This window comes from Euprymna scolopes, chromosome 16 (assembly GCF_053919585.1).
Source record: "Euprymna scolopes isolate OS-2025 chromosome 16, ASM5391958v1, whole genome shotgun sequence".
NCBI classification, from domain to species: Eukaryota; Metazoa; Mollusca; class Cephalopoda; order Sepiida; family Sepiolidae; genus Euprymna; species Euprymna scolopes.
This window is the reverse complement of record NC_136497.1, coordinates 3,404,969-3,432,398: the sequence shown is the minus strand read 5'-3', so window position 1 is coordinate 3,432,398 and position 27,430 is coordinate 3,404,969. Positions and strand designations below refer to the sequence as shown.

The window sequence follows — 27,430 nt, the reverse complement described above, 5'->3', positions numbered from 1 at the left end:
GTGCCTAGTGACAGAGCAAGCTCCCAGAGGGACCAACAAGGCCGGGGAGAAAAGAAAAATGTCGATCAAAGATGAGGACTTCCGAGCCGAATTCGATGGAGAGCAGTGGACGGTGGAGTGGGCATGGAAACATCAAGCACCATCGCTGACAAGCAGGGTGACGTGTTACACTAATTCATTTAGAGGAGGGGTGAGAAAGGAGTTTGAACAAGAAGTGAACCGATGGATTGGGGAGGGTATACTGCTGCCTTGGGCGGATGACGTTGAGTCGGGCATTTTGCCATTGATGGCCATTCTGCAACCAACTAAAGTGAAAGTAAGACCGGTCCTGGATTTCCAAGAGCTGAACCAACATATTAAGTGCCATACTGGAGGTGACACCATAGATGTGTGCAGTGAGACCATTAGAGAATGGAGGCAGATGAACGTTGGTAGATCTAAAATCTGCCTATTTGCAACTCCACATCACCAAGAAGCTCTGAAAATACCAGTTAGTCAGGTACAAAGGCAAAACCTACTGCCTTACGTGAGTGGGGTTCAGGTTGAATTCGCCACCCAAGATCATGTCAACTATCCTCAGGAAGATTCTGGAGACAATGCGAAAAGGAGATGGGGCAGTGAGTTCATACATAGACGACATTCTTGTGAATGAGATTCTAGTAACTGCCAAGGAGGTGGTGGCGCATTTGAAGAGGCTTGGATTGGTCGCCAAAGTGCCTGAAAAATTAGACGGATGGGCTGCTTTGGGGCTAAGGCTGAAATGAGGTGCGTCGGGGAGCCTAGAGTTTCACAGGGGGAATGAGATCCCGCAACTGAAGCAAGACAGACGGGAACTTTTTTCCATATGTGGGAAATTGATCGGACATTACCCCATTGCTAGCTGGCTTAGACCAGCATGCAGCTACATAAAGAAGCATGCCAAAGGAAGAGGATGGAATGATAAAGTGGGAGGAAGAACGGTCGACATGATGGAAGAGCTCCTGAAAGAAACAGAACGGCAAGACCCAGTCCGGGGAACCTGGAACGTACTGTGAACATTAGATGGTGCCGTGTGGTGTGATGCAAGTAGCATTGCAACAGGGGTCGTTTTGGAAGTTGGAGGAGTGGTTGCAGAAGATGCGGCCTGGTTAAGGGAGAAGAATGATATCAGCCACATCAATGTAGCGGAATTAGATGCGATAATCAAAAGGGGTCAATCTGGCCGTGAAATGGGGACTGCGTGACATCTGCATCAAAAAAGACTTTTCCACTGTGTTTGCTTGGCTAAAGTCCCTCATTTCAAGTGAAAAAAGGATAAGAACGAAAGGGGCAGCAGAGATGTTAGTGAAGTGCAGGCTTGAGATGCTAGCTGAGTTGATGCAGGAGTTTTGTTTGAAACTTTGCATAGACATGGTGGCTTCTGAGAAGAACCGAGCAGATGCTCTCATGAGAGTGAAAAAGAGCTGGCTTTTGCGAAAGAAAGATGTTCTTGCTGCATCGGATCTAGATGATGTTGGCGTGCGCGAGCTGCACAATCTGCACAATCTGCACCATATGGGGGTAGAGAGGACGTGGTACTTGGTGAAGAAAGTCAACCCGAGTGTCACCAAGGAGCAAGTGAGGCAAGTGGTCAGGACATGCGACAGATGTCAGTCGATTGATCCTGCTCCAAGCACGCATGAAGCTGGTCAATTGGGAGTGAGTGGGACCTGGGAGAAACTGGCATGCGATGTCACTCATTACAGCGGTGGACTTTACCTGACCATGATTGACTGCAGGCCCAGGCGATTTGCCATTTGGAAGAAGTTACGTGGAGGAACAGGCAATGAAATAGCAGCAATCCTCGATGAGGTGTTTTTGGAGTGAGGCCCCTTGGAAGAGTTGTTAACCGACAATGGAACCGCATTCAAGTCAGTAGCAGTGACGGAAGTAATGAAGAAATAGAATATTCAACAATTTTTCAGAGCTGCCTACAGACCCAGTGTCAACGGGATCGTGGAGAGAAACCACCGCACCATAAAGGCAGTTGCGGAAAGAGGAGGCACCTCACCTAAGCAAGCCGTCTACTGGTATAATATATCGCCTAGATTGGGACAAGTACCAGAGACGGTTCCGCAACTGTCAACGTTCGCATATTACTGGAGATATCCCAGGGTTGAGCCGGCAAGCAAAGAGGCAGAGGCCACAAGGACCATTAAACTCGGGGATGAGTTATGGGTGAAGCCACCGGGGGCGCGCTGCATGACACAATGGAGTAGAGGTCGCGTGACTGGGAGGAACACTAGAAACAACATTGTGGTGGACGGAGTACCGAAGCATATTCTCGACATCAGACCAGTGGAAGGCGAAGCAATGGAGGGGAATGTGCAGCAACAGAAGGAGCAGAGAGGCACAGGCCACAAGGACCAGTAAACAAGTCTTACCATGGGTGCTCAGCTAGTGAGTTCAGGCCGAGAAAAGGAAAAACCAAGATGGTGGCCAGCAATCTTGTGTGCGCGTAAAGCTGGAAACTACAAAACGAGCTTCATTTCTCTGTGCGCGGGGATTCCAGATCGGGTAGGAGAGGAGGCGCAATGGGAGTGGAGATACTTTCTGAAATTATATTCCCTTTTGTGTGTTTGAGGTGAATCCCGCCCCCTTTACAGAGGCGCACCTTCATTTAAAAACTCACCAAAATTCAGGAAATGAACCAATTTTAATGAAATTTTCAGTATTTATTAACCATCACAGAATATACTGAACTCGTTATTTTTTAAATTTTAGTGAAAATGTATCATTTTTTCTAAACGAAAACACTTTTACTAAATTTCAAATTTAAGAACTAAAAAAAAAAAACTCATGAATACCCGTTTGCTTTCTTTCAATAAAAATAAAATATTGTAGATGTTAACAATTACAAATATTTTTTATATTTCAGAGACATTACGATAAGCAGTATTTATTCAATATTTTCACAAAAAATAATATAATTTTAAAAATATTTAATGTGGTTTTAATGATAAAAATTATCACAAAAATTTAAATTGTAGTATTATAATATTTTTTTCTGATATGAATGGAGTAAACATATCCACGTGAGAATTTTTTTTATAATCCTGAAAACAAAAAAGAAAAAAAAAAATTGAAGTTCAGGACCATTAAGAAAAATAATTGAAAAATGGTATTATTTTTAATAATGAGCAATTAATTTTGTTTAATTATTTAGACAAATACGGACGCGTTGATTGATTCTATAGGTTTGGGCGGGGGAGGGGTAGTCTAATTATTATTATTTTTTGCGCAAACAAGGTGTATTTTTTTAAAATCAATATTTTAAGACTTTACTTTACTAATTTATCTCTGAAATAGTCCCAAAAAACTAATATTCATCTTTCAAGTAAAGTTTAAGTTTCTAACGACGCCGTAAAAACATTTCACGTGGAGATATTAACGTACAATATGGTTCTTTTTCAATATCTTTATTTTAAATATGTTTAGTAAACTGCAAAAGCACTAGATTAACTAAAGGCTTGAATGTTTCAAACACAATACAAAACACACACACACACACACACACACACACACACACACACACACACACACACACAAACCCTCAGCAATCTGAAATAAATAAATAAATAAAAATACGAAAAGGCGGCTTTAAAAACTATCAGTTTCCGCCATTAAATTGCACGTGCAACGAATTAGAGAATTAATAAAGATGAAACTTGTAATCTGTTATCTCTCATGTAAATATTAAAATGTTAAATAAAATAATATTAATTTTATCCGTGATATTCAGCAAATAGATCGGTTCTATTTCGAAATGATTTCTTTTTTCCTCTTCAATTTTGTTTTCTGCGAACTTGCTCTTCCGTTCGTCATCTTGAATGTTAACTTGAGCTTGTAAAATCAATCACATTTGAAAAATCGTTTCCTTTATAAAAGCAGATTATAAAACAAAAACGTAAGTATTACTACATGAATTTAGTATCGACTTTTGCGCATTTGCAGAATACGTTAAAGATGTAAGGGAGATAACTACATTTATTAAGAATGAATAATCCCAATGAAAATGTTGATTTATCGTTGAAAAGTTTTTCGCTGTCGATTGTTTTTAATACTGACACTTAAATGTAAAAAAACTTCTTTATCATTTACAAAAGAAAAATAATTTCATAAATTTTCAATGTTTTTAATTATTTCAGAAGTTTAAAGGGGTTTGTATTAATGTACACATAGATTCGAAAAAGTTGTCAAAAAACAAATATATAACAAATAACAGTTATTAAAGGCAAGATAAGTTACTTTTCTACCTAACTGGATAACTTTTTAGTGTTTTTTATTTAATGTAACGTGTTTATTCAGCTCGAAAAACATACAGTGTTTACCGATGTATTTGAAAAATGTAAATGGCAGCCTGCTCGCTGTTGAACACGGTATGTTTGGGAAAACGAGTTTAAACAAAAAAATTATACAAAATACTATTAGAAACTCACTCAGTATATGTTCCCGTGACATAGACGGACATATATTCGGTGGGTTTCTAACAGTATTTTGTATAATTTGTTTGCTTCAACTTATTTTCCCAAACTTACCATGTTCAACAGCGAGCATGTCGCTATTTTTCTTTTAAAAATATATTGATAAACATTGTATGATTTTCGAACCGATTACACGTTTTAAAGTGAGTAAAAGATAACTACATTTGCTAAACGAATAACCCTAATAAAAATGTTGATTTATTGTTGAAAATTTTTCACTGTCGATTGTTTTTTGTTTTCAATATAGACTCAAACATAAAAACCCAACTTCTTTATCATTTACCAAAGAAAAAATAATTTTATAAATTTTAAATATTTTTAACTAATGTTTTTTGTCTACCAAAAAAAAAAAAACAAAAAAAAAAACATCTTTAATGTTTTTCATTGTTTAATTGTTTTGTTTTCATTTTTTTTTTTTCAATTTTCTCAGTGGATTATTATCATTAATCTATTATTTTATTTTCGATACTTAAGCATAAGAAAACAATGATCAATGTCTAGAATCTGACGTAAAGAAAAAAAAATCTTTATGATGAAATCTTTTATAGTTTTTCGGGTGTGCTGAAAATGAAATGGATATATATACTTCAAAAGTGGCGCAGAGAATTAGATTTCATGATATGAGTAAATTACTTTTTCCAAACGTGGGGATCACTTTTTTTTATATAAATTTAATGTAAAATGAGCGGTACTAATGCACTTATTGATCCATGCTAAAATAATAATGTTATTTTTAGAAAGCCATTCTTTACATGGGAGGAGGGGGGTGTTTTATACCTATTCTGTACTTTAACTATACAATTTGATAAAAGCAGATATCATAAAACTTTACTTAAACTTGAAAATACTATTTAAAAGATCAATAAGTACACTATAACCAAATGAGCACCCACATTCAGGCCACACGGTGATAATTTTTTGTGTCAAGGCTGCATGAAAGCTGTTTTGGTAAATTGTTACTTTCGACATTAACAATCATCTTTAATCAGATGATTTTTATGGGGTTTTGTATGCTGAAAACGAATATCCCATTAAACTTTGTGACAAACAAGTCATTTTCTGAATATTACACAATGTAAAGAATTTCATACTGCTGATAACATAAGGAATTACACTGCTTGATAATCAGTAAACTGCTTTGTGGCAAAAATATGCTTTCACGTACAGAAATGGTCACCTCTGATAACATAAGGAATGACACATATCTGTATACAGACTTATCTCTTTTTTCTGTTCTTTAATGTCCTCGGGCTTTATTGAAAAATGAAATTAGAAAAAAAAAACGTTTATCTTCACTCACTAGGTTGCCATAAAGTAGGGGCTCATTTTACGTTAAATTTATAATGAAAAGTGATACCCAACTTTTTACAAAAAGTACATTTTTCATATCATGAAAACTATTTCTCTGCGCCATTGTTAAAGCATATATTCGTTTTCAGCATCCTCAAAAACTTATAAAAGTAGTAATCATAAAAGGTTTCTTTGCTACTTTGGAATTTATCGAATATGGATTCGTCTAAGGGACATAATTAATGTCTCTTTTTTATTGCATGCTGTTAACCAAAATTAGTATTTTTTGTCCTCCGTAGTTAAAAAAACGCACACACATTCACTTATAAGTTTTTCCCCCAAAACAAAAAAATCCAGTTCACCGATTTTTATTTTTATTTTTTAATTTTTTTTTAAATTCTCTTAATGAAATACGCAAGTTTTTGAATTATATATTTTAATACTTCTTTATCGGCTGAATGTTCTTTTTTTATAAAAATATTTAAGAAAAGAAAACATTGAATGAAATAGAAAAAATTGCCATCAGCGTCCGGTATTTACTTGACGATATAAGCATAACATGAGCTTTCACTTAAAAAAAATCAATGTGATTTAAAAAATAAGTTTTACACTTTGAACATTACAGGTAAATTTCCAAAAAACACTTCTTTTTTGTTTTAAATTAGAATATTTTATTTATTGATCTTTTATCTTCAATTTGTGATATATAAAACTTTAGCACATAAATTATTTAATTTTTAATAGACATTTCCAAATGGGGGGCAATTTAAAAAATAACGTTTGTCTAAATTATTTTATTTGGTTTATTAGAAAGAGCATAAAAATTCACATTGACCCTGAAAATATCAAAAAAATTGATCCAATAGAAAAATTTTGATAGATTTTTAAAGTTTAAAAATTAAAAAATATTTAACTCGTAAAATTCAATTGATTTCATTATGTAAAAAAAATGGCTGCATGAAGGCGCGCCGGCATTTGTAAACACTGTTTTTTAAAAAATAAAAAATAATATTTCTATTATTTTTTAAACAACTTTAATAGTTTATTTTGGAAGTATATTCCATACAGAAAATAAACAACCCACTTTAAACAGAGAAATTACGAGTTTTTTTTTTTATTCGCAGTTTTCTGTTAGGGGGTTCAAAAATTCCCCCAAATTTCTGATACACCTAGTGGTACGCTCCTGTGTACTTGTCACTAATTTACCAGATTTTCAAAACATATTTCAATATTTACAATTTTTAAGTTGTGCTCTGTTTCTAATACAGAGTTCTAGTAAATCGATCCCCCAATTTGAAAACATCGAATTTTTCAACCAATTTTGCGAATTTAGTCTTTTTTTAAAGCTAGTTGTTTTCTCCTTTTCTTAATTAAATGTTTGTATTCTCGTCAAGTAGTTTCAATATGAGGGATCGATGTATTAGAAACCATTTACACATGTAAGTATACCAAAGAGTTTTTCTGTTAATTTATTTGGAAATGCAGTTATCAAATTTTCTGTTCGTTTGTGTAAACAATGCTGATAATTAAAGAAACTTATGTTATGATTTTAAGTTCTCTCAAAAATACATTCAACAAACCTTACAAATACTTTTGACTAAATTAAAAAATAATCATGATTCTTAAACAAATTACAATATTATGGTTCTGAATTTTTTAGATGAGGAATGATTCTTTGTATTAGATTATTAAGACTACTGTTCTCATCTGGAGTGTTATTTTTTATGCAAACATTGTACCAATAACATTTAAGATGAGAACAATAGTTGAAATAATCCAAATGACACAAATAAATCACAAATGTTTTTTCTTTCTTTACATGTATTTTTTACATGTCGAAAACTTGTTTTTTTTTTCTTGCAATAATGGAAATGCCATAATTACTTACCAGATTGTTGTATGACCCTTTAACTTTAATTCTGTTTTGAAAAGTGAAGATGACATAAAATTAAATTATTTTGTATTTTGGGAGACATCAACTTTGATAGACGAAAAGGAAGTTATTATAAATGGGGCTTTCATAAGTAGATGTTTTGAATTTGTGTATGGAAAATCGTAACTTGACTAGCATGTGTGTGTGCTTCAAAGGATTGGTCATGTAATAAAAAAGAAAGGAAAGAAAGCCTAAAATTGTTGATGGTCACTTTCTATTTAAAAAAAAAAAACGTTCTAAAAAAGCACATCATTTCTCAGATGAGAAGAAGCTGATCATTTTCTGACATGTGCAAAATCATCAAAATGGTTTCTGGTTTCCACCTCACAAAAAAATTTCCCCTCAAATCATGAGAAACTACCAAAAATTTTTTCTCTTCCCTCCCTCTTTCCACAGCCAACTTTATGCCTGCATAGGTTAAAAAAAGGAAGAACAAGAGAAAGAAGATAAAATTAAGAATATGCAATCAAAAATGCAAATTGAACAATTCTCTTGCAGTAGGTCAATCATCATGAAATTGAGTTATTGAATGTCATAGAGGCTGCATGATCGATCCTAGTGTTGAGGTTATGGTTGGAATCTAAGTGTATATGAAACCTGCTAGAGGAGGCAAATGTTGGTTCCTTTCATATTTCACCTCTCTTAGCCATCACCAAAATTATGTGATTAAAAACAAGAAAATACATTAGCACCCATTATATATATTGGTGATAAGTCCTACTGTGATATGATCACTGTTAAAATGGGCTAATATCCTATGCAATATGCTATTGATATTCTTAGCCAACAAATTAGCTCATATGAATGAGAACGACTTGGTTGTCGGCTTTTGCAGGTTTTGAGTGTCAATATATTCAGAAATATACTTTGCTCCAGTTGACTTTAAAGGCGTCCTGTCGAGGAACTTGATTTATATTAAGCTTAGGTGCACGTTATTTATGGTTTTCTCTGTGATCTTTCCAAACTGATGTCTGCAACCTTATTTTCACTTTCAAAATTAAGTTAAACAAAAATTATGAAGTTGGAATAGATTTATTCAGTTTGATATTCGTTCAAAATGACTGTGTGGTAGGGGGAAACAGTAATTATCATTTTAATACATTGCTACATATGTTGAACAGTACATTTTTCATCAGCCAGAAAAAAACTTGTACACTTCGTTTTTGTATAAAAATATAAAAACTTATTTTTTGTTCTGTTACTGCCTCATATGCTAAAGAAAGAGAGTGTGGACTAGGAGGTGGGTGGATGGAGCCACACATGTGTGATGGTGATTTTCAGCTTACTGTAAGCTTTTCTCTTCTTTTGCCTTTTCCTCTGGGCTATATATGTGACCTGCTTTTAGCAGGTGCGCTCACCTTTGAAAGTTGTGTATGTCAAATAGTTGAGGTTTCACCACTGAAAATATCAATTTTGACAACCTGCCCCCATTGATCATAAATAATGTTTGTTTTTTTCTCTTGTTAAATGTCTTAATATTGATGCATGGTGGAAACAATCTGATGGTAACCACGTGGTATTTTAAAATTGACATCGGTAGATGACACTCGATGACTACCATGCGTGCATACTGCTTGAGTTAATAATAAAATTTATAATCTTTTTTACTCATTCGTAACGCTTTGCATACTTTGTCTAAATTGTTGGCTACAATCAATTTCTGAAGTATCCTGCACATCACAAACCCTAAAAAGCGATATTATTTTTAAAAACAGAATATAGACGTTACCCAAACTAAACTATTCCCTCTCACTTATTCCTCTTCCCCACTTCTGAACTCTGAACCTACTTTAGAACTTTCTGAACAAATCCTAATTTTGTCTTTGAATCTGACAGCTGCCAACATTTGGTTAATGTATATATCCCATGACTATTCATTGTTCCCAACTTTTCACTAAAACGTTCTACTTTGCCGTTAGTTTGGGGTGATAAAATGATGTGCTCACATAATGTATGTTGAGGTCCTACAATGCCTTCTTCATCACTTTGTTAACATTTTTGGACCTATTGTCTGTTAACAACTGGAGTGATGCCCCGAATCTGGTGAAAATTTCATCCAACAACAGATAAACTACCGTTTCATCCTTCTTGTAAGAGATTGCAAAAACCTCTGGCCAACCACTATGCATTTCGATGAACATCACTATGCATTTCGATGAACATCACTATGCATTTCGATGAACATCACTATGCATTTCGATGAACATTACTATGCATTTTGATGAACATTACTATGCATTTCGATGAACATCACTATGCATTTCGATGAACATTACTATGCATTTCGATGAACATCACTATGCATTTCGATGAACATTACTATGCATTTCGATGAACATCACTATGCATTTCGATGAACATTACTATGCATTTCGATGAACATCACTATGCATTTCGATGAACATTACTATGCATTTCGATGAACATCACTATGCATTTCGATGAACATCACTATGCATTTCGATGAACATCACTATGCATTTCGATGAACATTACTATGCATTTCGATGAACATTACTATGCATTTCGATGAACATCACTATGCATTTCGATGAACATCACTATGCATTTCGATGAACATTACTATGCATTTCGATGAACATCACTATGCATTTCGATGAACATCACTATGCATTTCGATGAACATTACTATGCATTTCGATGAACATTACTATGCATTTTGATGAACATCACTATGCATTTCGATGAACATCACTATGCATTTCGATGAACATTACTATGCATTTTGATGAACATTACTATGCATTTCGATGAACATTACTATGCATTTCGATGAACATCACTATGCATTTCGATGAACATTACTATGCATTTCGATGAACATCACTATGCATTTCGATGAACATCACTATGCATTTCGATGAACATTACTATGCATTTCGATGAACATCACTATGCATTTCGATGAACATTACTATGCATTTCGATGAACATCACTATGCATTTCGATGAACATCACTATGCATTTCGATGAACATCACTATGCATTTCGATGAACATTACTATGCATTTCGATGAACATCACTATGCATTTCGATGAACATTACTATGCATTTCGATGAACATCACTATGCATTTCGATGAACATCACTATGCATTTCGATGAACATCACTATGCATTTCGATGAACATCACTATGCATTTCGATGAACATCACTATGCATTTCGATGAACATTACTATGCATTTCGATGAACATCACTATGCATTTCGATGAACATCACTATGCATTTCGATGAACATTACTATGCATTTCGATGAACATCACTATGCATTTCGATGAACATCACTATGCATTTCGATGAACATTACTATGCATTTCGATGAACATCACTATGCATTTCGATGAACATTACTATGCATTTCGATGAACATCACTATGCATTTCGATGAACATCACTATGCATTTCGATGAACATCACTATGCATTTCGATGAACATTACTATGCATTTTGATGAACATCACTATGCATTTCGATGAACATCACTATGCATTTCGATGAACATTACTATGCATTTCGATGAACATCACTATGCATTTCGATGAACATCACTATGCATTTCGATGAACATCACTATGCATTTCGATGAACATCACTATGCATTTCGATGAACATCACTATGCATTTCGATGAACATCACTATGCATTTCGATGAACATTACTATGCATTTCGATGAACATCACTATGCATTTCGATGAACATCACTATGCATTTCGATGAACATTACTATGCATTTCGATGAACATCACTATGCATTTCGATGAACATTACTATGCATTTCGATGAACATCACTATGCATTTCGATGAACATCACTATGCATTTCGATGAACATCACTATGCATTTCGATGAACATTACTATGCATTTTGATGAACATCACTATGCATTTCGATGAACATCACTATGCATTTCGATGAACATCACTATGCATTTCGATGAACATCACTATGCATTTCGATGAACATCACTATGCATTTCGATGAACATTACTATGCATTTCGATGAACATCACTATGCATTTCGATGAACATCACTATGCATTTCGATGAACATCACTATGCATTTCGATGAACATCACTATGCATTTCGATGAACATTACTATTCATTTCGATGAACATCACTATGCATTTCGATGAACATTACTATGCATTTCGATGAACATCACTATGCATTTCGATGAACATTACTATGCATTTCGATGAACATCACTATGCATTTCGATGAACATCACTATGCATTTCGATGAACATCACTATGCATTTCGATGAACATCACTATGCATTTCGATGAACATTACTATGCATTTCGATGAACATCACTATGCATTTCGATGAACATTACTATGCATTTCGATGAACATCACTATGCATTTCGATGAACATTACTATGCATTTCGATGAACATCACTATGCATTTCGATGAACATCACTATGCATTTCGATGAACATTACTATGCATTTCGATGAACATCACTATGCATTTCGATGAACATTACTATGCATTTCGATGAACATTACTATGCATTTCGATGAACATTACTATGCATTTCGATGAACATCACTATGCATTTCGATGAACATTACTATGCATTTCGATGAACATCACTATGCATTTCGATGAACATTACTATGCATTTCGATGAACATCACTATGCATTTCGATGAACATCACTATGCATTTCGATGAACATCACTATGCATTTCGATGAACATCACTATGCATTTCGATGAACATCACTATGCATTTCGATGAACATCACTATGCATTTTGATGAACATCACTATGCATTTCGATGAACATCACTATGCATTTCGATGAACATTACTATGCATTTCGATGAACATCACTATGCATTTCGATGAACATCACTATGCATTTCGATGAACATCACTATGCATTTCGATGAACATCACTATGCATTTCGATGAACATCACTATGCATTTCGATGAACATTACTATGCATTTCGATGAACATTACTATGCATTTCGATGAACATCACTATGCATTTCGATGAACATCACTATGCATTTCGATGAACATTACTATGCATTTCGATGAACATCACTATGCATTTCGATGAACATCACTATGCATTTCGATGAACATCACTATGCATTTCGATGAACATCACTATGCATTTCGATGATAAATCTCCTCACTAACGTGATGTACTTGCAATAACCCTTATCCCTGAGTGGCTTCCGGGCCTTGATAAGTGGTGATCACTGTGTAAAAAAAAAAAAAAAAAAAAAAAAAAATGAACATTACTATGCATTTCGATGAACATTACTATGCATTTCGATGAACATTACTATGCATTTCGATGAACATCACTATGCATTTCGATGAACATCACTATGCATTTCGATGAACATCACTATGCATTTCGATGAACAGGTGAATACAGTTTTCTTTTTATTATCCTTACTTAATTTTACCTGAGTAAGATCTAAGTTTGAGAAGTATTTTGTTGACCCGAGCGAAGCTAGTATATCATCGATGAGCAATGATGCTCAGGCATACTTCTTTGTTGCTTTATTTAAAGCCTTAAACTCTATGCAAAATTTTTTACTGCCGTCTTTCTTTTCTAACATTATCAGAAAACTCCATGGACATTCAATCTCTCATTTACACCGTACATCATTTTCTCTATTGCCCAGTCTACCAACTTTCTTTGCTTTAGCAGTGTTCGATACAAGTATCTCCATACAGCAACACATGTTCATAAAAGCTTCTTAAAATATCTATCTTTCAAGTTACAAAGCATCTCTAATCATAATTGTACAGATGATACAACGTAACATTTAGTCCTCGATTTTCTCTTCGTGATTATAGGGAGCTTTTATTTATTTCCACCTTTATGGTTTATCCAATCAAGAAATGCAGGTTGAAATATGAGGAGAAAATGGTACAAGTGTTGTGCAAACGCACCAAAACACTGGGAATAATTGTGATTTCCCTAAATCTGGTCATCCTAGAGTTACTTTTTACAGAGATGACAATGCTATGAAGATCCGCAGCCTGAGAAACACTTAAAATGGCTCACCAAATCCAAAAACAGTGTAAGCGTGTTTAAAATGTTCTCTTTCTACAGTTAAGAGAAGATTGACGGAATATAATTTGTAAGACTGAAGCCAAAGTGCCGTCTGAACTTTATCAGATGCAATGAAGATCATGACTCTTCATATTGGTTAAAAATGATTTTTTAACAATAAAGGCAAGCTCAGTAGGCTAGACAGTGGTGGGACGTAAGACGGCTGTCAAAGGAAGAATGAAAAATTTAATAAAAGGTGCACAGTTTCTATGCTGCAAGGTGGTGGAGTTTCAGTTTTTGTATGGGGTGGTGTTAGTGCCAATTGTCCCGGGTATATAGTCCGCTTGCAAGGTTGAATTAATTACACCAAAAACATTAATATTTTTATGGAGAGGCAAATGAATTTGTGTCCGGGCCGATGAAAATGGACAATCGAATCCCCAGGAATTATAGTGACTGGGATCTATGACGTAAATCGGTCATGGGTCAGACCAACGCAAACGCCCGGGCTGGTCAAAATATGAATCATTGACATCAGATGGTTTATGGGTTACCAGATTGAGAAAGTCCATAAAAGTGAAATGGTAAACAAAATCGAAACAGACGGATAGAGAGAGAGAGAGAGAGAGAGAGACATCAGACAGGAGGAACTGACTGTCACGTTTGCAACCCACCTCTACCACTAACCTCCTCCACCGCCGCATTGTGTGTATTGAAATATTTCGTAAATAGACCAAGTCTGTTTTATAACAAAGTGTCTTGTATTCATTGATAAATGAATCAACTGTCATTTTAATCACTAGACGATTTCCAACAGACATATATGTAACAGGCATATAATTTGGTACGATCACCACTTTTATTCAGTAAGAATAAATTTTAAAAAAAAGAGAAAACACAAACAATACCACAAAAACATAACAAAAAGGGGGCCTTTTAAAAAAAATAAATTATTACCATGGACAGATTATTGAAAAAAAAAGAACTTATTACTACGAAAAGATTATTGAAAAAAAAAGAACTTATTACTACAAACAGATTATTGAAAAAAAAAGAACTTATTACTACGAACAGATTATTGAAAAAAAAAAGAACTTATTACTACGAACAGATTATTGAAAAAAAAAAGAACTTATTACTACGAACAGATTATTGAAAAAAAAAGAACTTATTACTACGAACAGATTATTGAAAAAAAAAAGAACTTATTACTACGAACAGATTATTGAAAAAAAAAAGAATTATTACTACGAACAGATTATTGAAAAAAACAAAACAAATCAAGACTGTCAAATTAAAAAAAACAAAAAACAAAATCAAAGACTTTCATTTTGAAGAAGAAAAAAGAGTAAAAAAAGCGGAAGAAAAACAAAACAAAAGATAAACGAGGTAAGTCGAACCCGATTCTTTCTTTGCTTGCTTCTGCTCTAAGGTTATATATATATATATATATATATATATATATACATAAAAAAACACATCAAGCTTTCATTTAAGAAAAAGAGAATGAAAAGTAAAGAAATTCGTGATTGTTTGACAAAATTAATCAAATAAAAGAAAAAAATTTTTTTGTCTTAAATTGTACTTTTGTTTTCTCATGTTTGTTGTTTTGGTTAAGTTGAAAAAAAGATGGAACAGCAAATCTTTTCAAATTTCGTAATGGGCTTAACCATGGAGCTTAGGAATGCAGTGGGGGCCATCTCAAAAACTTTACGAGGTGAGTCCTTTCTAAAGAATATAAAAACTCTAGAAAATAAAAGGGACGGTGGATATAGGGTGTGGTTGCAAGATATAGAAAGATATTTTAGGATCGTCGGTGCTGCAGATTAAGAAAAATGCCAGGCAGTACTATTGACCACTAGGGGCCCGGTTATACTCTTCATTAACGGATTAATGGCAAATAATGAAGATTTAACTTTGCTAGAATTGAAAAGGGCCTTAGATTATTATAGGATAGTTGCAAATCCCAACAAGAACATAGTAGAATTAGCTAATATAAGACAGGGTAGAAAAGAAAATATTCAAGATTATATGCAGAGAATAGTGCAACTAGCAGAAGGAGCATATAGTGCCATAGATGCAGGTAATGAATTAGTAAAAACGTTCTAGGATTTTTTATAGAAGGCCTCAGAGATAAGGATGTGAAATGGCCGTTATGAGGGATGAACCTACAAATCTCCATGCAGCTTATGAGAAAGCCTTTGCAGAAGTAAGATGAAAAATTCGTCTCAACGCAAACCGTGAATATGATGATGAACCCATGGAGGTTTGTTATGCGAGACGACAGGTTAGAGCCGAAGCCGTAGGTCCAGCAAAATTCCCAAAACAAGATAGATGGAAAAGATTAGAGAATATAGGGGGCCTGTATATAAAACTAGAGAAAAGGAAAGACTAGGCAGGTTATAAGGTGTTTCAATTGTCGTAAGGTGGGCCACATGTGGAGAAATTGCAAACACCGTAGTCAGGGAAACAGAGGCGCACCGTTCATACAACGCCCGATGGACGGAATGAAGGTATACCAATGCATGTAATCAGTAACATGCAAATTCCGTTTCTATTAGGGTTTTAGTAGATACAGGCGCAGAGGTTTCTGTCATAAAAAGTAGCATTTTTAAAACACTTCTACAGAGACCTGAGCTACATAGTAAATCAATTAATTTAAGGACAGCGAATGGGTCCCCATTAATTGTGGAAGGTATCGCCTGATTAAGGATAAGGATAGGAAGTCAGTTCATCCACCATGATATCTTTGTGGTGAAAAACCTCAATAGAAATATAATACTAGGCCGAGACTGGCTTAGGCAAAATGAGGTGAGGATGTACTTTGACTTAGGGGCAATAAAAATAGGAAATGAATATATAGCATTAGAAGAAGATGCTTATATCTCAGCTATAGTAAGACTGGGGGAAAAATAACATTAAAACCCCAGCACCTGCATACGTGCACAGCTCGTGCGGGTATTAAAAACGGTCAAGGGCTAGAGTATGAGGTGGAACAAATAGATAGAGGATTTCTTTATGATCTTAGTGGTATTTCAGTAGCAAATACCGTAGTAAAAATTAAAGTTTCCTGCTTTTAATAATGAACAACACCAATCAGACGGTTACCTTAAGAAGTGGGTGTAAGATAGGTAGGTGTAGAGCGGCTGGTAAAATAATGGAGATTACCATGCCAAAGAAACATAGTCATAAGATCTTTGAAGAAAACTTGAAAGGGATAAAAGTGCCCGAAGAATTCAAGTTAGAGATCAATAAGGTGCTTCGTTACAGGAGATAAGAACTTGGGCAATAGAGACGCATATTGATGCTGGAACGCATGAGCCCATACGGAAATGCCCGTACCAGACAAGACAGCTTAAGCAAAGAAAAGAAATAGAGTCAGCAATAGGGGAAATGATGCAGGCTGGAATAATTAAAAGATCAAACAGCCCGTGGAGTTTTCCGGTAGTTTTAGTAGAGAAGAAAGATGGAACTAAAAGGTTCTGTGTAGATTTCAAAGCATTAAATAAAATAACAAAGAAGTATGCCCGAGCGTTATCAGTTATTGATATTTTAGCCTCACTTAGGTCGGCAAAATACTTTTCAAAGTCAGGATACTGGCAGGTTAAATTGAATGAGAACGATAAGGAAAAAACTGCGTTCACCTGCCACAAGGGGTTGTTCCATTTTAATGTAATGCAGTTCGGACTTGCGAACGCCCCCGGGGTCTTCCAGGAATTGATGTTCGTAGTTTTACAAGGACAGGAAGAATTCACTGTACTGTATTTGGATGACATTTTAATATTCTCCAATACAAAGGAAGACCATATGAAACACATAGATAAGGTCTTAGGTAGTTTGCGCAAGCAGAATCTTAGGTTAAAAGCAACAAAGTGTGAGTTTTTTAGTGAGAGGGGTATACAGCCAGACATGGATAAAGTCAAGTCTATAAAAATGATTTTGACTCCAATCAATGTAAGACAAGGAAAAGCTTTCATTGGTATCGGCAATTTATAAAAAAATTTTCCGATATTGCCGAACAATTAATGAAGAAGCATGCACGATTTTATTGGGACGATGCATGTCAGTCTGTCTTTCATAGCCTAAAAACGAAGTTTGCACATATGGTAACATTGGCTTATCCCGATCCGGATAAGGACTACCGACTGTATACAGATGCCTCTGATCATTTGATTGGGGCATGTCTGTCACAAATCGTCTATGACCCAAGGGAGAGTAAAGAGGTAGAAAAACCTATTTACTTTTTATCCCATAAGTTGAGTAATACTCAAACCAGATGGTCAACGATAGAGAAAAAGGCATATGCGATACACTATACCTTGAATAAATTAAATCACTATTTGCATAGTGCAATGTTCACCATCTATACAGATCATAGACCATATGAGTATTTATTAAACTCACCAATTCAAAATAGGAAAATACAGACGTCGGCTTTAAGTATGGCTGGCTATAATTGCCCCATACGGTACCTGAAGGGGAAAGACAACGTCTGTGCGGATCTCTTGTCACGCGCTGTAGATTTGAGCCAGGACAATGATGATCCCCCTGTAGAAATATACAGTAGGAATTATACGGTGAGTGCAATAAACTCAAATTATTTTGAGCCAAAAGATTTTGCATCACATAAGGATGCAGAAGACTTATCGGTAACACGAGCGTCCTACATTATCGGGTTTAGATGTATGTAAGGAACAGGAAGCAGATACGGAGATTGTAGATTTAAAGATGCGAATGAAAAACGGTAAAGCGTCCAAGATGGAACAGAAAAAGTACATAATAATGGACAATATAGTATATTACTTGTCGCAACCCGACGACGAACCGATAATTAGGCTATATATTCAGTCGCATCTAAGTGAAAGAGTGTTAGTTCAATACCACAATAGGCATGGGAAAAACGTTTCATGCTATTAAGCTAAAATATTTCTGGCCTGGTTTATTTAAACAATTTAATGAATACATAGATAAATGTATTCTGTGCCAAACCAGAAATTTGAGGAAACAGTAACCTCAAATGCAGGAGAGCAATTTGCCTCCTTTTCCTTTCGCTAACGCAGTGTTAGATGTTTCTGGGCCTTACCCAAAAACTCTATCAAGCAACTAATACATAGTGACTTTTATAGATATGTACAGTGGTTGGCCAGAGGCTTTTGCGGTTCCGAATAAGAAGGCGGAAACAGTGGTGCATCTGTTGATTGACAAGATTTTTCCCAGATTCGGGGGCACCACAGCAGCTTTTAACGGACAATGGGCCTGAGAACATAAACAAAACAATGAAAAAGGCATTAGAGGACCTCAATGTGCATCATGTTCTATCACCCTCAGAGTAATGGCAAAGTTGAAAAGTTCCATAGAACGATGCATGGCGTCCTAGCAAAGAAAATAGGGGACAATGAACAGTCGTGGGACATATACATGAATCAGATGTTAGTGGCTGTCAGGTTCCATGTAAGCGAAACAACAAAATTTTCACCCTATAATTTGCTCTACAATAGAGATGTCCTGCTGTTGGACAATATTCTAAGACCCCGTAGAGTATACTATGGGGATTAGAATCACGAAAACACTCTACAGTAAATGCATTGAACCTTCACTTTAGTAAGGAGTAATGTAAAGAATGCTAGCAAAAAAATGATAGATAGATCTAAGAAGAAAACAAAAGCTATCAAAATTAGGGTTGGTGATTTGGTGTATTATAAAAACCACCAAAAGTGAGGAAAACTAGATGGAAACCGTACTATGTACTGATAGAAAAGAGTGGCCCGGTTTCATATAGAATTAAGGATCAATTAATGGGCTCTGTAACGAAGGCGCATGCAGAACATCTCATGGCAGCATCTATTGAGGAGTTGGAGGTTAAGAAAAGCTGCATTGTCTGTGCCAAAGGAATCTAGTGATTCAGACAGCGAATCAACCACAGATGAAGCTGATTGTCCAATGTAGAAGAGTCATCATCAACAGGAGGGGTCGGATGAGGAATCTGAGGTACTGTTGATGGAATGAGAAATTGTGACACGGAGCATGACGGTGGGATGTAAAACCAATATAGATGAAATCAGCTGTCCGTATACATCGTATGCAGTGCACGAGATTAGAAATAGGGACAAACCTATTATAAATAGAGTTAGTACGAGGTTTGGTAGTGGGAAGGAAGAACAAGAGAGAGGGAATTCTTTAGGATGGGTTAAAAAAATACTCAGGTAAATTAAGTAAACTGAACAACGTCCTATTCAATAAAAGGAAAAATAAAAGATCCCTTATCTCCATGGTTAAAGCAACTGATGTCTTGGGAAAAGATAGAGCTGCTTTTCATTTCAAAAAAGTAATTGGAATGTAAAGTTAAAAATTAAATAACTTGAGCAGAAGTAAGCATAGTCTATTAGACGTCGGCTACCTCAATGTCAGTTTTTAAAATTGGGGTGAAAATACCACCTTTGTTATTTGAAAAAAAGAAACAAAAACATACATTGAGAGAGACCCTGAGAAAAGAAATGAAAAAAATGTGTGTGTGTGTGTGGTAATGGATTCGTGTTAATAATGTTAAATTATGTCCACGGATAAAAGAAAAAAAGAATCGAAAAATAAATAACTAAAACGCATTAACGGTAGTGAATAAGAAAAAAAGTTTAAATGATCTATTGTCGAACAGAAAAGATGTCGTTGAAAAAAGAACAATAATAATAAATTTGAAAAAAAAAGAAAAATATGCTTGAAATCTAGAATTAAATAAAAAATTATATGTATATATAAAATTTTTTTTGGGTGGCAAGGGAGGAATGTTATGGAGAGGCAACGAAAATGAACTTGTGTCCAGGCTGACGAAAATGGACAATCGAATCCCAGGGAATTATAGTGACCGGGATCTATGATGTAAATTGGTCGTGGGTCAGACCAAAGCAAACGCCTGGGCTGGTCAAAATATGGATCATTGACGTCAAATGGTTTATGGGTTACCAGGTTGAGAAAATCCATAAAAGTGAAATGGTAAACAAAATCGAGACAGACGGATAGAGAGAGAAATCAGACAGGAGGAACCGACTGTCACGTTCGCAACCCACTTCTAGCACCTTCTCCGTCGCTGCATTGTGTTGTGTGTATTGAAATATTTCGTGAATAAACCAAGTCTGTTTTATAACAAAGTGTCTTGTATTCATTGATAAATGAATCAACTGTCATTTTAATCACTAGACAATTTCCAACAGACATATATGTACCAATATATTGACTAAGAATTTTTCCTACATTGGCCGAAATTTGAATGATAATCCCATCTTCATGCAGGATAATGCTTCCATTCACACAGCTGAGAATGTCAAGAGATTTCTTGATTAGTATGATAGTCAGTGTATGGATTGGCTTGCACAATCTCTACACCTCACTCCTATCAAAAACGTATGGCATTACATCAAGCAATGATAAAATGTCAAATCTTAAAGAACTTTGAACAAAAATTAAAAAGAAATGCGATGCCCTTTCACCGGACTATTGCTGCAAACTAATCCAAGAAAATACCCAAAAGAGGGAATCCTACTAAAAATGAAATAGTTCATTGTGTTCCTGTTGTGTTTGTGTTGAATTAATATCTGAAGTTATATTGAAAAAACTATTTTATGTTTTGCAGAGTTAAATTTTTACCTACTTGATTTAAAGTTTAATTTTTGAAGTGAACCCTAGGATACGTCAACTAAAAGTCAAATATGAAAAGGTAAAATTATAGATGAATAAAAGGCGAATCAATTATGACAGATACATTGAATTTAGCTTAAATTTGTGTTTTTTAAAAAGATGACAAGTGCGGGATTTCTTTTTGATGCCACTATATACACTATATATATATATATAATGTATTAATAAATAGTGATTACATCTAGAATAAATATTTCCTAAAATTCGTACTAGGATTGTTAGCTAGGACCCATCATGCGATGGTTAGAGTACTTGATAAAATTCAATTGTAAGTTACAGACTCCTGAACGTTTAAGTTTCAATCCTCAGATTAGAAATAGAATTTTAAATTATGTAGGACTTTTACTCAATCATCATTAACATTAAAAGAGCTATGCACTAAATAAAGGGTTCCATGCGGAATTCTGTAAAGATATCTGAGTTTAATAGAAAGGTTCCCAAGTTCTACAAAATACACCTGAACATGATGAAGGTAACAAAGAAACGTGAAAATAACACCCAGGATGAGAACAGTATTCTGAAAAATCAAAATAATATGAATAAGCAATCCTCATCTTTAAAATAAAAAAACATTTTTATGAAATATTTGAAAATAGAAAAAATATTAATTTTGTTAACCATTATTGCATTACTGATTCATTTTATTTTGAATTTCATCTGTAATAATTGTTTTGCAAATTTTAAATAAAAATAAAGTAAAATAAATTAAATTTTTCCGCACAAAATGTATTTTTAAAAATTCATTTCATATTTTATTTCCAGAATTTCCAACAATGCAAAGAAATCCATTAATGGATCAGCAGAACCTTTCTTCATTGGTGATCTAAAAAGGTTTAAAATAATTTGAAATTTCTTCGTATAAATTTTCAAAAGTTGATATTTATTAGCGTGCCTGTCATCATACACTCCATTGCATATGATTTTTGTGGAATCAGTGGAAAGCAAACATGGCAGACAAATCACATTCTTGTAAAATATGTGGTTCTTCTTTTGCTCAAAAGTCAACTTTGTTAAGTCATATAAGAACACATACGGGAGAGAAACCACATTCTTGTGAAGTATGTGGTTCTTCTTTTGCTAAAAAATCAACTTTGTTAAGTCATATAAGAACACATACGGGAGAAAAACCATATTCTTGTGAAATATGTGGTTCTTCTTTTGCACAGAAGTCATATTTGTGGAGTCATATGAGAACACATACAGGAGACAAACCATATTCTTGTGAAGTATGTGGTTCTTCTTTTGCCTGGAAGTCACAGTTGTTGAGTCACATGAAAAAACATACAGGAGACAAACCACATTCTTGTGAAGTGTGTGGTTCTTCTTTTTCAGAAAAGTCAATTTTGCTGAATCATATGAAAACACATACGGGAGAAAAACCATATTCTTGTGAAGTATGTGGTTCTTCTTTTGCACAGAAGTCACATTTGTTGAAACATATAAAAACACATACAGGAGAAAAAGAACATTGTTGTGAAGTATGTGGTTCTTCTTTTGCTCAAAAGTCAACTTTGTTAAATCATATAAGAACACATACGGGAGAAAAACCATATTCTTGTAAAATATGTGGTTCTTCTTTTGCACAGAAGTCTAATTTGTTGAGTCACATAAATACACATACAGAAAACAAACCACATTCTTGTGAAGTATGTGGTTCTTCTTTTGCGCGGAAGTCTAATTTGTTGAGTCACATAAATACACATACAGGAAACAAACCACATTTTTGTGAAGTGTGTTGCTCTTCTTTTGCACAAAAGTCAAATTTGTGGAGTCATATGAAAACACATACGGGGGACAAACCATATTTTTGTGAAATATGTGGTTCTTCTTTTGCACATAAATCAAATTTGTTGAGTCATATCAAAACACATACGGGGGAAAAACCATATGCTTGTGAAGTATGTGGTTCTTCTTTTACACAAAAGTCAACTTTGTATCGTCATATGAAAACACATACGTGAGACAAACCACATTCTTGTTAAGTATGTGGTTCTTCCTTTGCACTGTTGTCAATTTTGTTGAGTCATATTAAAATATGTATGGGAGACAAACCAAATTCTTGTGAAGTATATTTTTCTTTTGCATGGGAAGTCAAATTTATTGTGGCATATGAAAACACATTTGAGAAACAAAACTCATTTGTATTCAGTGTATGTTGTTTATCTTTTCGACAGAAGTCACATTTGTTGCATCATATGCAAACACTTAAGGGAATAATAATCTAAAGATTATCGAAAATCTATAACTTAAAAATTGTATACCAGCATCACAAAACAAGAGCCAGCAAAACAACTACTATCGCGAAACCAATCATTTTGCACATTTTTACACACGTGACAGAATCAGAAAGCAAATCACGTGACAGAAATGACCCAAAAGTGTTGTTAAAAATACTCAATAATTTCTATTACAGAAAAGTTTAAAATGGTCAAAACAATAGCATGACAAGAATGTTCTGTATTTTGTTTACTCAGAACTAGATAAGTAAGAAAGTGCTAATTAAAAGATAAACAGAATTTTTTAAAGGATACATTGAGGAAAGCGAAATTTTATGACACAACATGTTTATATGTACAATTTTATAAGTATGTAATAGTTATTTTTAATCAGTAAGGTTTCTATATTAAAATTCATGTTTAGTACAGAAAGCAAAGTAATCAATCGCTTAGAGATGTGTGTGTCAATATGTTTATAGTGTTAATAATATGCACATGTGAGTGCATGGCATTGTGTATGTGTATAGATTTGCTATTTCTAATTGTTTTCTGTTTCTTGGACTCTTACTAATGTGTAAACATATATGCATGAGATGAAGGCATGTATGTGAGTTATTGAGGATTCCTTTCTGCCTCTTTGCCTACATCAGGTGGAAGCGCACTAATGATGGTATAAAATTTTGTATCATCTGTTTAACATTAACCTGCTGTGCATCCATCTTTTAAGCTATAGTAGCTGCAACAAGAGGAAGGAGGCAAGGTGTTGTGTAGCGTGTGTACATATTAAAGATCTTTATTCCCCGTCCAGATGAGACGATGTCAGGGATTCAAATGCCTTTTTAAGTTACATTGTTTTATCTTCCTCCCTTCGCTTCAAGAAGGTTTCAGCTAACTTGACTTGACATTTACTGATCACTCTCTGACTGTCTTTAACTCTAAGTCTGTCTGAATATATTAAAAGTTCTTTCTTTGTCTATGACGTCAACAGCGTTGCCAACAACATGATTGCGTTACATGTTCACATTACATGTGCGCCTAACACGTTTGGCAACAAAGAAATTCCTAAATGAATTACTCAAAATCTAACCATTATTTCCAACTTGTATTGTCCATTCTTTTAACTGACAATGTGTACATCCAGTTATTTCTAAGAACAATGAATAATCGGGTACATTTCTAGAATTGTAATTTGTAATGGCTTTTAACTTTTGAATGCTGAGTTCAAATTTACGCCTTTCCTTTTAATCAAATATTTTCAACTTAAACTACGCTGTTCCTTTAGTTACTGGCCTCTGTCCTCTTCCATGTAACAAAGGAATGTGAAAAAAGAGGAAGGAAAGGTATGACTTACTTAGAAGATTGCGTAATCAAATGATTTGTATTAAGACATTAATTCTTTTTGCTTTGCTTGGGTGAAGTCCATCCTCTCTCGTTGAAGTTGTATTACTTTCCACTTGGAGAGGTCATACTTGTGGTGGTTACATTTCAGATGTTGGCGGTCACCATTTGTGGTTGGGTATACCGAACATCGGATATCATCATTTGTTGTTTTGGTTGCAATGTTGAACGTGGGGGGGAGGAGGGTCGCCATTTGTGGTATTGATTGATTTTAGCAATTGAAAATTTACCACTTTTTATAATTAAAATATATTTTATTTCTGACTTTAAAATATTGGTGTTTTATACAAAATAAATGTTTATAATGTTTTTTATGACAAGTAGTACTTATTTTGTTAAAATTTTATGGTGTGACCCAGCATTGTTTAAACCCTAAAAAAATGAAGATCTTTTTTTAACTAATCCGTTTTAACGATCTTTATGAAGAATGTAAAAATATAAATTTTGAAAGAAAATTAGATTTTGGGATCACTTTCCTTTATAAATTTAACATAAAGTGAGCACCCACTTCTTGGCCACTTAGCGTTAAACGAGACATGTCACCCTAGCATTATTTCAACTTAGGCGATCAAGGGAGAGGCAGTAGAGTGGCAAACATGACGATTTTGGGGGTGGTAGGGGATTACATTTGAAACATAATATAATATATTTAATGAAAATTTTAGTAGTGTTGCAGGGGGGAGGGAATCAAATTTAAAACATAAAATAACACAATTTAATTTTCGTGGTGGAAAATTACTTTTTTTGTTCATGAGACCATTCTGTACTTTTACCTAATTTCTTTTTTCATATATTATTCATAAAGGCCGTTTAAGAATATCTTGATTTTTTTAAGGGTTAAACGATGCTGTTTTTTTGGGGGGGGGTTAAATTGGAAACATAAAATAACACGATAAATTGAATTAATTTTTGGTAAATATGACCTGGTAGACAACACACAATCTACCTTTAAAAACTTATCTAGGGGTTTTCGTGTGTGCTAAAAACGATTATCACATTTGAAATTGGGGCTGACCACTAGTTCTCACGGTATTACAAACATTTATCTGCATATTTCATATATTAATGCAACATGGCGGCCATATTTGTTTATAGCTGCACAGAAATGTGTGTGGGAGGGATGAAATTACAAGATTATGTGGAGCTAATCTATTTATTTATTATTAAATGGGAAAGGAAACAACTCCACGGAAGATTCATAAGAACGGCAAAAGATGAGAATAACAAAAACACGGATGCGAAAATGATATATAAACCAAGAAATTGAATCCCTAATACCTGCAGCACAAAATAACTCGATAAGGACCAATTATATAAAAGTAAAGATCGATAAAACACAAGAAAACAGCAAATGCAAACTCTGTGGACAAAGAGATGAAACGATAAACCATATAGTAAGTGAATGCAGCAAATTGGCCCCAAAAGAATACAAAAACAGGCACGATTAAGTGGGCAGTACACTGGGAATTATGCAAACAACTGAATTTTTAACATACAAACAAATTGTACAAGCATAAACAGACAACAGTATTCAAAAACAAGAACCACAAAATCCAATGGGACATGGAAATACAGACAGACAAACCCGTCCAAGCAAGAAGACTAGATGTAATGATTAACAAGAAAGAGAAATCCTGTCAAATCGTAGATTTTGCTGTCCCAGCTGACCACAGGGTGAGTATGAAAGAAACGGTAGCAAATACACAGAGCTAGCCAGAGAGTTAAAAAGGATTTGGATGATAAAGAAAATCAAACTAATACCTATAATAGTAGGAGCACTAGGAACAATTCCGAAAAACTTTGAAAAAAGAATGGAGGAAATTGGAATCGGAGGAATGGCTGCAAAGATACAATGACTAACGATAATGAAAACGGCTGCAATATTAAGGAAAACCCTTGAATGTGGAGAATAATACAAGTATACAATATAATGAAGAAGCGCTACAAGAAATGAAGAACACTGAAGCTGTATATCTACATGTTGTACATCCCCACCACGCATTCCGTCCCATTTTCTCATCACCGTCCCCCCCTCCACAAAAAGTGTAATACAAAAGAGCCGAGAAGTGTCAAGGAGGATGGAAAGATCGAGGAGAGAGAGCTGATCAGACCTCTGCTAGACAAGTGCAAAGAGAACTGGGACCTTGGGGAGGCTTAGTGCCACTCAAATTCCAGTATAGACCAATGGCCGCTGCCAGCGAGAAATCAATGGTAAGAGGCTGTTGTGATGACGCAAATTTATTTGCAAATGTGTACAAAGGAGGCAGAGGGAGCTGGACGTCTGGGGAGACTTGTTGTCACTCAGCTTCCAGAGAACACCACAGGTTTCCAATCAGATCTT

The 27,430-nt window shown here is 34.6% G+C and overlaps 1 long non-coding RNA gene across 1 annotated transcript; it reads left to right on the top strand.

Moving 5' to 3' along the window:
• Window positions 1-3,834: 3,834 nt before the first annotated feature.
• LOC145295827 (uncharacterized) lies at window positions 3,835-23,531 on the top strand. The gene is made up of 2 exons (XR_013869889.1): window positions 3,835-3,925; window positions 22,238-23,531. It is a non-coding gene; the product is annotated as an uncharacterized LOC145295827 (long non-coding RNA).
• The last annotated feature ends 3,899 nt before the right edge of the window (window positions 23,532-27,430 follow it).